We start from the raw sequence: 8,261 nt of genomic DNA, 5'->3' as shown, positions 1-8,261 counted from the left end.
TCTGTCATGAAAGTGTGTTGTATTTTGTCAAAATATTTTTCTGAATCTATTTTGTGTAGTTTTGATAATTTATTCTAATAATATGACTTATTATTATGACTATTTCTTCTATTTTGAACCAGTCTTGGTCATGGTGTATAATTACTTTTATATCCTGATGGATTTAGCTTGCTAATACTTGGTTAAGAATTTTTGTGTCTATAATTATAAGAAACATTGTTCTACAGTCTTCTTTTGTGTGTGAGGTCTTTGTTGGTTTTGTTATTAAGATAATGTTGATTTCATGAAATAAGGTAGCAAGTACAGTCAAAGGGTATAATTAAGTTTTGGTCAATGACAAAACTATATAACAGTGGACCATAAGATTATAATGGAGTTGAAAAACGATCATCTAGTGACATCATAGATATTATAATATCGTAGCACAATATATTACTCACATGTTTGTGGTGATGCTGGTGTAAACAAACCTATGCTGAAAGTCATATAAAAGTATAGCACATATAATTATATATAGTACATAATACTTGGTAATGATAGTGTTATGGCAGATTCAGTGAGAATAAACCACTTGGAAACAGTGAATAAGGAAAGCAAAGGGTTTATTTCCAGTGGCCGGGCCGAGACCAAGTCTCCAAAATGGCACCGACCCCACATGGGGTTTAGGGCAGGGTTTATATAGGGTTTTTTCCTTCAGTGGGAAAATGACCCCAGCAGGAAGTAGGGGTAGGACAGCTGCAGGTAGTTGTGTACGTGACATCTGGCAGCAACAGGGACAAGGTTTACGGGTTTATCTTCAGTTGTAGTTGGCTGCTTAGCCGGATTCTCTGAAGGACAGACAGGTCTGCAAAAAGGCCAGATTTTCTGCAAGAGAAAAGCCTCAAAGAGGCAATTACTTAATGCTAGCAGCAGACATTTGCAAATTTTACAGGCCTTAGGCAGTGGGGCCCTTAGGGGATAATTGGAATCCCTTACAAGGTGGCTGAAGCCCCTACAATAACAATGACTATGTCACTAGTTTATGTATTTACTATACTTTTTATTATTATTTTAGAATGTATTCTTTCTACTTATATAAATTTTTCTGTAATACTGTATGTTGTGTTATGCTGGCAGCAGCCTCATGTATCTTGTGTTTATCGTGTATCTTGATTGCATTATTATCTCTTGTGCTTGATTTAATCTTGTGCTGTTTTGTTCATCAAGGTCCCAAAGTGTACAAAATCCACTGCTAATGTGACCAGTAACAAGACACATTGAGTAATTGACATGGAAACAAAATTAGAAGTGATTAAGGTCTATGAAAGTAGAAAATCAAGGTTGATTATTATTAGTTATGATCTTGAAAAACAAGATCAAAATGATGCAAACTGTTAAAGGATCTGCTTCATTTTAAAGGTGATGAGACTAACAAAAATTTGAGAAGGGCCAATATCAGACACAGGGAAGGTCCTCCTAATGAAGCATGTCCCTCTCAGCACCATGATGATCATGGCCAAAGCAAAAAGTTTGTTTGCAATGTTGAGAGGAAAAGCTAAACTCAGCTGACATGTTGAATTTACTGCTAGCTCAGGATGGTTTAAACAATTCAAGAATTTTTATCACTACATAATGGGATAGTGAGTGATGAGCCTGGGTGTTCTTTTGTGAAGGCAGCTGAAGAGTACCTGAAAACTCTAGATGAGCTAATTATAGAAGAAAATTACTTGCTAGAGCAAATTTCAATATGGTTGAAACCACCTTTTTCTGGGAATGGATGCTTGAAAGAAATTTCATCCATAAGGAGTCTAAGTCAATGCCATGTTTTAAGGCTTTTAATGACAGGGTAACAGGATTGCTTTGGGGCAATGTTTCAGACTACAAATTGAAACGCTTTGTAATCTGGCACAGTGAGAATGCCAGGACCTTCAAGCACATCAGTCAGCACACACTGGCAGTGTACTACAGGAGCAATAAGTAGTCAAGGATGACCCAGATCCTCTTCCAAAATGCCCTTCTGAATTGCTATGCCAGCAAAATGGAGAGGTATTGTTTGAAAGATAACATACCTTTCAATATTTTGCTTTTTGTTGATAATGCTCCTGACAGCCTCCTTTTGTTGGTGATCTTCATCCTAATATTGAAGAAGTGTTTCTCCCTTCATACAACCTCTTCGATCTAACCAATGGATGAAAGAGTTATAGCAGCCTTTAAGGGCTACTACCTGAGAAGGATCTTTGCCAGGGATATCACTTTAACTTAGGGAGACAGTGATACAATTCTGGAAGGATTACAACACCTGTGACTGCCTCAAGAACCTTGCTTGGCCTTTGGATGATGTAATAGAGGAGAGTATGAATAACATCTGGAAAAGGACACTTAAGAGGTTTATCCATGACTTCAAAGGATTTGCCAAGAATGAGGAGATTGCAAAATTCAGGAAGGCTGTGGTTGAGATGGCAAACAACTTTAACCTGGGTGTGGATGAGAATGACATAGAAGAGCTCCTAGAGGTGGTTCCTGATGAATTTATAATGAAGAGTTGTTGGAGCTGGAACAGGAACACAAAGGTGAAGAAGAGGCAAGAAGAAAAAAGCTTCAGGAGACAAAAAGGGAGAACCCCAAGAAAATTCACAGTGAAGCATTTAACAGAAGCTTTTGCAGACCTCAATAAACTTAAAAATTTGAAAACATGGGCCCCCAAATTGAGAAATTTTCATTGATAAAGAGGAATGTTTGTGGTGCATTATCTGCTTAAAAAAAATCTATGATAATGAAAAAGAAAGAAAGGAAAGGAAGGAAGGAAAGAAGGAAGGAAGGAAGGGAGGGAGGAAAGAACCAAGAAAACCACCTGGGATATATTTCTTTAAAAAATGACACCTCCTCAAGAATATCCTTTGGCAGGTCCTTCAGGAGGTATTCCAGAAAAAGGCATTACCATAATAAGCGATGAAAAGTTTATGTGTGTTATTGCCTCTGAATATTTTCCAGTGGACATGATGTGGAGTAGAAGACAATGATATTGATGATACTGACCCTGTGTGGGCTTAAGCTAATCTCTGTTTGTGTTTTAGATTTTAACAAAAAAGTTTAAAAAGTAAAAAGTAAAAAAATAAATAAAAATTTAAAAATAGAAAAAATCTTATAAAATAAGGATATGAAGAAAGAAAATATTTCTATATGGCTATTCAGTGTGTTTGTGTTTTAAGCTAAGTACTATTACAAGAGTCAAAAAAAGTTTAATTTTATGAAGTAAAAAAGTTACTAAGCTAAAGTTAACTTATTACTTATAACTTATTAACTTATCACATTCATTCACCACTTATCACTGATTCACCCAGAGAAACTTCCAGTCCTACAGATTTCATTCATGGTAACTGCTCTATACAAGTGTACCATTTTTCAAAATCCTTATACCATATTTGTAGTGTACTTTTTCTATTTTTAGATATGTTTAGACACACAAATACTTGCCACTATGTTACAATTGCCTACAGTGTCCAGTACAGTAATATGCTGAACAGGCTTGTAGCCTAAAAACAATAAGCTATACTCAATTTGCCTAGGTGTGTAGTAGGCTGTACCATACAGGTTTGTGTAACTGCACTCTGTGATATTCAGACAAAGATGAAATCGTCTAATGACACATTTCTCAGAATGTGTTCCTGTTGTTAAATGATACATGACTGTATCCTCTCCTCTTTTGTTTTTAGACAGTTTGTAATAGATTGGTGTTAATTCTTTAAAAGTTTGGTAGACTTTACCAGTGAAGCAGTCTGGCTCTGGGATTTTCCTTTGTGGGTTAATTTTTAAATTTTTAATGAAACTTCTTTACTTGATATGAATCTATTCATATTTTCTACTTCTTCTTGATGCAGTTTAGTAATTTGTGTCCATCTAGAAGTTTGTTAATTTTATTTGGTTACCCATTTTTTTGCATACATTTCCTTATAATATTTTTAAAAATTTCTATAAGGTTGGTAGTAACATTCTATCTTGTATTGCTGGTTTTAATCATGTGAGTCTTGTCTCTTTTATTTTAAAAAATATTTAACTAGACTTAACCAGTCTTGCTAAAGTTTGTCAATTTTGCTGGTCATTTAGAGACCAACTTCTGATATCTTTGATTTTCTCTCTTGTTTTTCTAATCTTTTTTTCCCATTTATTTCCACTCATAATCTACACTAGTTTCTTCCTTCTGTTTGCTTTGGATTTAGTTTGCTCTTCTCTCTCTAGTTTCTTAAAGTGAAAGGTTAGGTTGTTGATTGGAGATCATTATTCATTTATTTATTTTCAGGCACAACATTTTAATTTTTTATTTTGTTCTGCTTTGTTTTGAATCAGTAAAAGAAATTGGATCCTAGAAGCTGCAGTGATATAAGCAGTAGCAAGTTTGTGCACTCGTCTTTTTTGTTTGTTTAAATATGTTTAAATTATCACATTCCTGGCACACCTCATTTGCATGAAATTCTGCACTATACATACTAATTGCAGTAGATTTACCCTGCCTCACACTCCACCCCAGGAAAAGAAAAACTAACCTGGAAGATAAATTTCATTGAAATCTAACCAAACTTTGTTAAGTGGACTACGACAAGATTATAAATGACACAAAAAATAACATTTTAACATTTGGGCATCAACTTCAGGAAATGGTTTGCCTATAAAATTTTTTGTAATTAATACAGTCTACCCTCATATGGTCCTCAGAATTAAAGCATAATTAATAGAAAAGAAAATATTAAGAATGCAACTGAATGCTAAGGCAGGACATCTTGCCAGAAGTAATGAAGGTAGAAGATATACAAAATATCAAGTGCAGAATTTCATAGGGCCAACAAGGTAACAGTCTATATTTTTCACTTAACATGGGCAAAGTGGATTTTGCAGTTACCAGTTGCGTTAAATGCACCAAATGAAGCTCCCAAAATTGATCCTACAAGGTGCCACCTTAAGTTTTCCAGGCTGCAATTGTGCATAATTTTAAAACGGTTTTCTTAAATTTATTTATTTATTTAAATATAACACGAGGAAGGGAAGGTGTTAAAATTGGTGTAATAGCTCATAGAATAAAACTAAGTACTCCAGATTTTGGGGAGGGATGAAGAGGAAGATATTCAGATCCTTCACCAGAACCCCCCCGACTTGATCACTGCAGATTAATGATGTGCTTTGTGGATGTGGTTAGTCTATGACACCAGCCTGACGGAGCTTTCTTTCTGCACTAGATCCCATTGAGTTATCTAGTCTCCTAGGCTGATGAAGAACCATCAGGCGAGGAGCACTGACATCATCCAGGGTGATCTTCTTCAAGGGATTGAGCAACCTGTCAGGTAGTGGAGCTGCCACAGCCTTGGGGCCCTCACAGACTCGCCAAACATTACAAGCACTGCACTTGCCAGTGCACTGATTTAGAATCACTGAGAATTCCACCTCATCTCCAGCCTGGAGCTCAACACCATCCGGAACTTCCTTCACATGGAAAAAGAGCTACTTGCTATCTCCTACTTCATAGTTAATGAAGCCAAACTGATCTTTGACACACTCCACAGTGGCCCTAGGCAGAGGTGTGATGTTGTAGGCCACAGTCTGTGCATTTTGGCCCAGGACACACAATTGGAATTTGACACTCTCCCCTTTCTGCAGGCAATCCTCTTTGTTGGCCATTCCAATTATGCCAAATGGATAGACCTTGCCTTTCATGTCCCCTTTGTCCACAATCTCAATCATTCCTTGGTACTTGGTCTGTGTTGGATCAACACTCCTCAAGGGGTGAATAACTTTATCAGAGTAGATGGTAGGATCAGCTTCTTCAGTAATGCCATTCACTGAGTATGTTTTGTTGACTTTTTTTGCACTGACTTTGTTGCCTTTGCCTTTGGACAAGCTGTACTCAACCATGTCCCCTAGTTCCAGGCTATCAATATCACCAGAGAATTCACTGTAATGGAAAAAGATTTCCTTATCATGATTAGCTGTTTTGATAAATCCAAAATTATCCTTCGGAGTTGCCACATAAACCAAGAGCCTCTTGGAGTTAGAATTATGACCCAAAAGTCGCACACAGGTTGCAATCTGCTGTCCAGACCTGTTTGTCACTAATACTAAATTCGACCTTATCCCCTATTTGAGGAGATGTAGATCCATCCACATCCTTGGCTTGAAAAGCAATAGTCAATTTCACCCCACAATCATCATAAGCAATAATACCATCCTCAGCCTCCTTTTCTTTGCCTTTATTTGGGCTAGTGGTTTTAGGATTGGGAAAAGTGGTTTCTTTTTCTACAGTGCCCAGAAAGCAATGATCTAAATGGGAATGGAATGAAACCATGCCCTTAGGAAGTTTTTTAATCCTAATAGCATGATTTCTTTGGGCAGAGAGCATATCAGGAACCGCGGTAAACTCTACTTCATCTGCAATATGGAGCTGGTTCCCATCCAGAATTTCACTGTAGTGGAAGAACATTTGAGCATCATGATCCACACACTTGATGAAACCAAAACCATCTCTCATGGCAGCAATTACACCCATTTCTCTGGCTTCATTAGTGAACTGAAATGTACTTAAGAGAACTTCTATGTTGGTTGCTCATTCTGATTTGTCACTTTGGTCTGTTGAAATATTAAACATAACACAGACACCTTCCAACAGGGTCACCTTGGAAGTTTTTTAGAAATCATAAAGTCAACTTTAATAGGTCCTGGCAGGGAGTCATTCTGGTTTTTACTGGGTACTTTGGGGATAACTTTGGTTAGAGTTCCTTCAAAATGTTCAACGCTGATATCTTCAAAAATGACTGTTCCTTGAGGCAATAGTCTGACATCTGTTGCAAATTCTTTACCATTTCTGTCCTTGATTGTGGATTCCACATCATCACCAGGCTGTAAGGTGCCTAGGTCACCTTTAAATTACTATAGTGAAAGAATATCTCTTTTACAACATCACCTCTTTCAATGAAGCCGAATGCCTCCTTCATGGCACAAACTACTCCCTGACAGCAGGATTGTTTCTTTTTCACCAGCATAATGTTTCAAGCACTTACAATACCAGTATGTTTATTGTTATTAATTACAAAGTTTATTTTATCTCCAGTTTCCAGCTAAACATTCCCTTACATATCTTCAGGGGTGTAAGTTAGATAAAACACCTCTTGTCCATTCATTCATTCTTCAGGGATGATTTCTTGTTTTATCTTCACCAGTTTGACAGCAATGGGTTTCCTGTCCGCCAATCAGATTATACTTCGAATTCAACACCATCTCCTACTTTTAAGTCCTGCAGGTTGCCATTATACTATGAACAGTGGAGGAAAAGTCTAGCCTGAAATTCTGAACACTGAATAAATCTGTAAAAGGTTAGCAGTTTCTCAATAACCTCAGTTTCACGCAGCGCTGCTGAAATACCATTGGGGTACCCATTGTGTCCTTTGTTGTGGAGAAGGTTTGGATCAAAGCTCATCTCGCAGTGATAATCAAATATTGCACTCTCAGTATTTGCTGATTCTTCTTTTTCAGCACACGTTTCAAAGGATGAAAGTTGCTAGTATTAAAAAAAAAAAAAAGAGCAAGAGAAAATGATCTATCAAGCTAATAAAGAATACAACTGCTGCTGCACCGGGCACTCTCACAGTACAGCACTGAAGAAACCAGAGACTACTAGCAGCATTGGGAAGTGCTCTTTCAAAGCTGTTGAGTAGGCACAAACTTCTTGTTTCAGATCAAGTGTTGTGTCTTCAAGTTAAGTGTACTCTTCTTTGGTCTTGTTGGTTGTTTCAAGGCTTATTCTTTGTCTGATATGAACTTGAAGCAGCAGTTTCAGGTGGTAAAGTCTGTTCTGTTATACTTCACACCCAACAGCTCAGTACCCCGTCTCCAGCGCCACCATAAGCAGCACAGCCCAGTACGTAGGAATAAATCTCCAGAGATCATTATTTTTAATGCAGTCCAACGCATAAATTTACATCTGAACACTGCTTTTGCTGCATTTCTTAAGTTTTGGTAGATTACATTCTCATCATCGTTCACCTGAAAGTATTTTGTAATTTCCTTTGACAATTTCAACTCCTTTCTGTTCCTTCCACAGTGGGAATGTGGCCTGTCATTTTCAAGTGTATTGCTGAGCTGAAGAGTTGGGGCAGCCACAAAACTCTCTGTTCTGACTGAGACTGGGCCATGTGACTTGACTAAACACTCCCCATGTTGTTGTAAGCCTTTGGTTAATTCCCAGAGTTCTACGAAATTTGATTCTAACAACTTTTGTGAGTTCTCATAGCTTTTAAATA

General features: G+C 37.2%; 1 pseudogene; it reads right to left on the bottom strand.

The window, feature by feature from the left end:
- Positions 1–5,149: 5,149 nt before the first annotated feature.
- On the bottom strand, positions 5,150–7,458 carry LOC150003204 (cold shock domain-containing protein E1 pseudogene; annotated as a pseudogene).
- Between the last annotated feature and the right edge of the window lie 803 nt (positions 7,459–8,261).

This window comes from Furipterus horrens, unplaced genomic scaffold (assembly GCF_987537825.1).
Source record: "Furipterus horrens unplaced genomic scaffold, mFurHor1.1.pri manual_scaffold_8, whole genome shotgun sequence".
In the NCBI taxonomy this organism is placed as follows: Eukaryota; Metazoa; Chordata; class Mammalia; order Chiroptera; family Furipteridae; genus Furipterus; species Furipterus horrens.
Note: the sequence above shows the minus strand (reverse complement) of the source record. Positions and strands in the feature narration are given on the sequence as shown.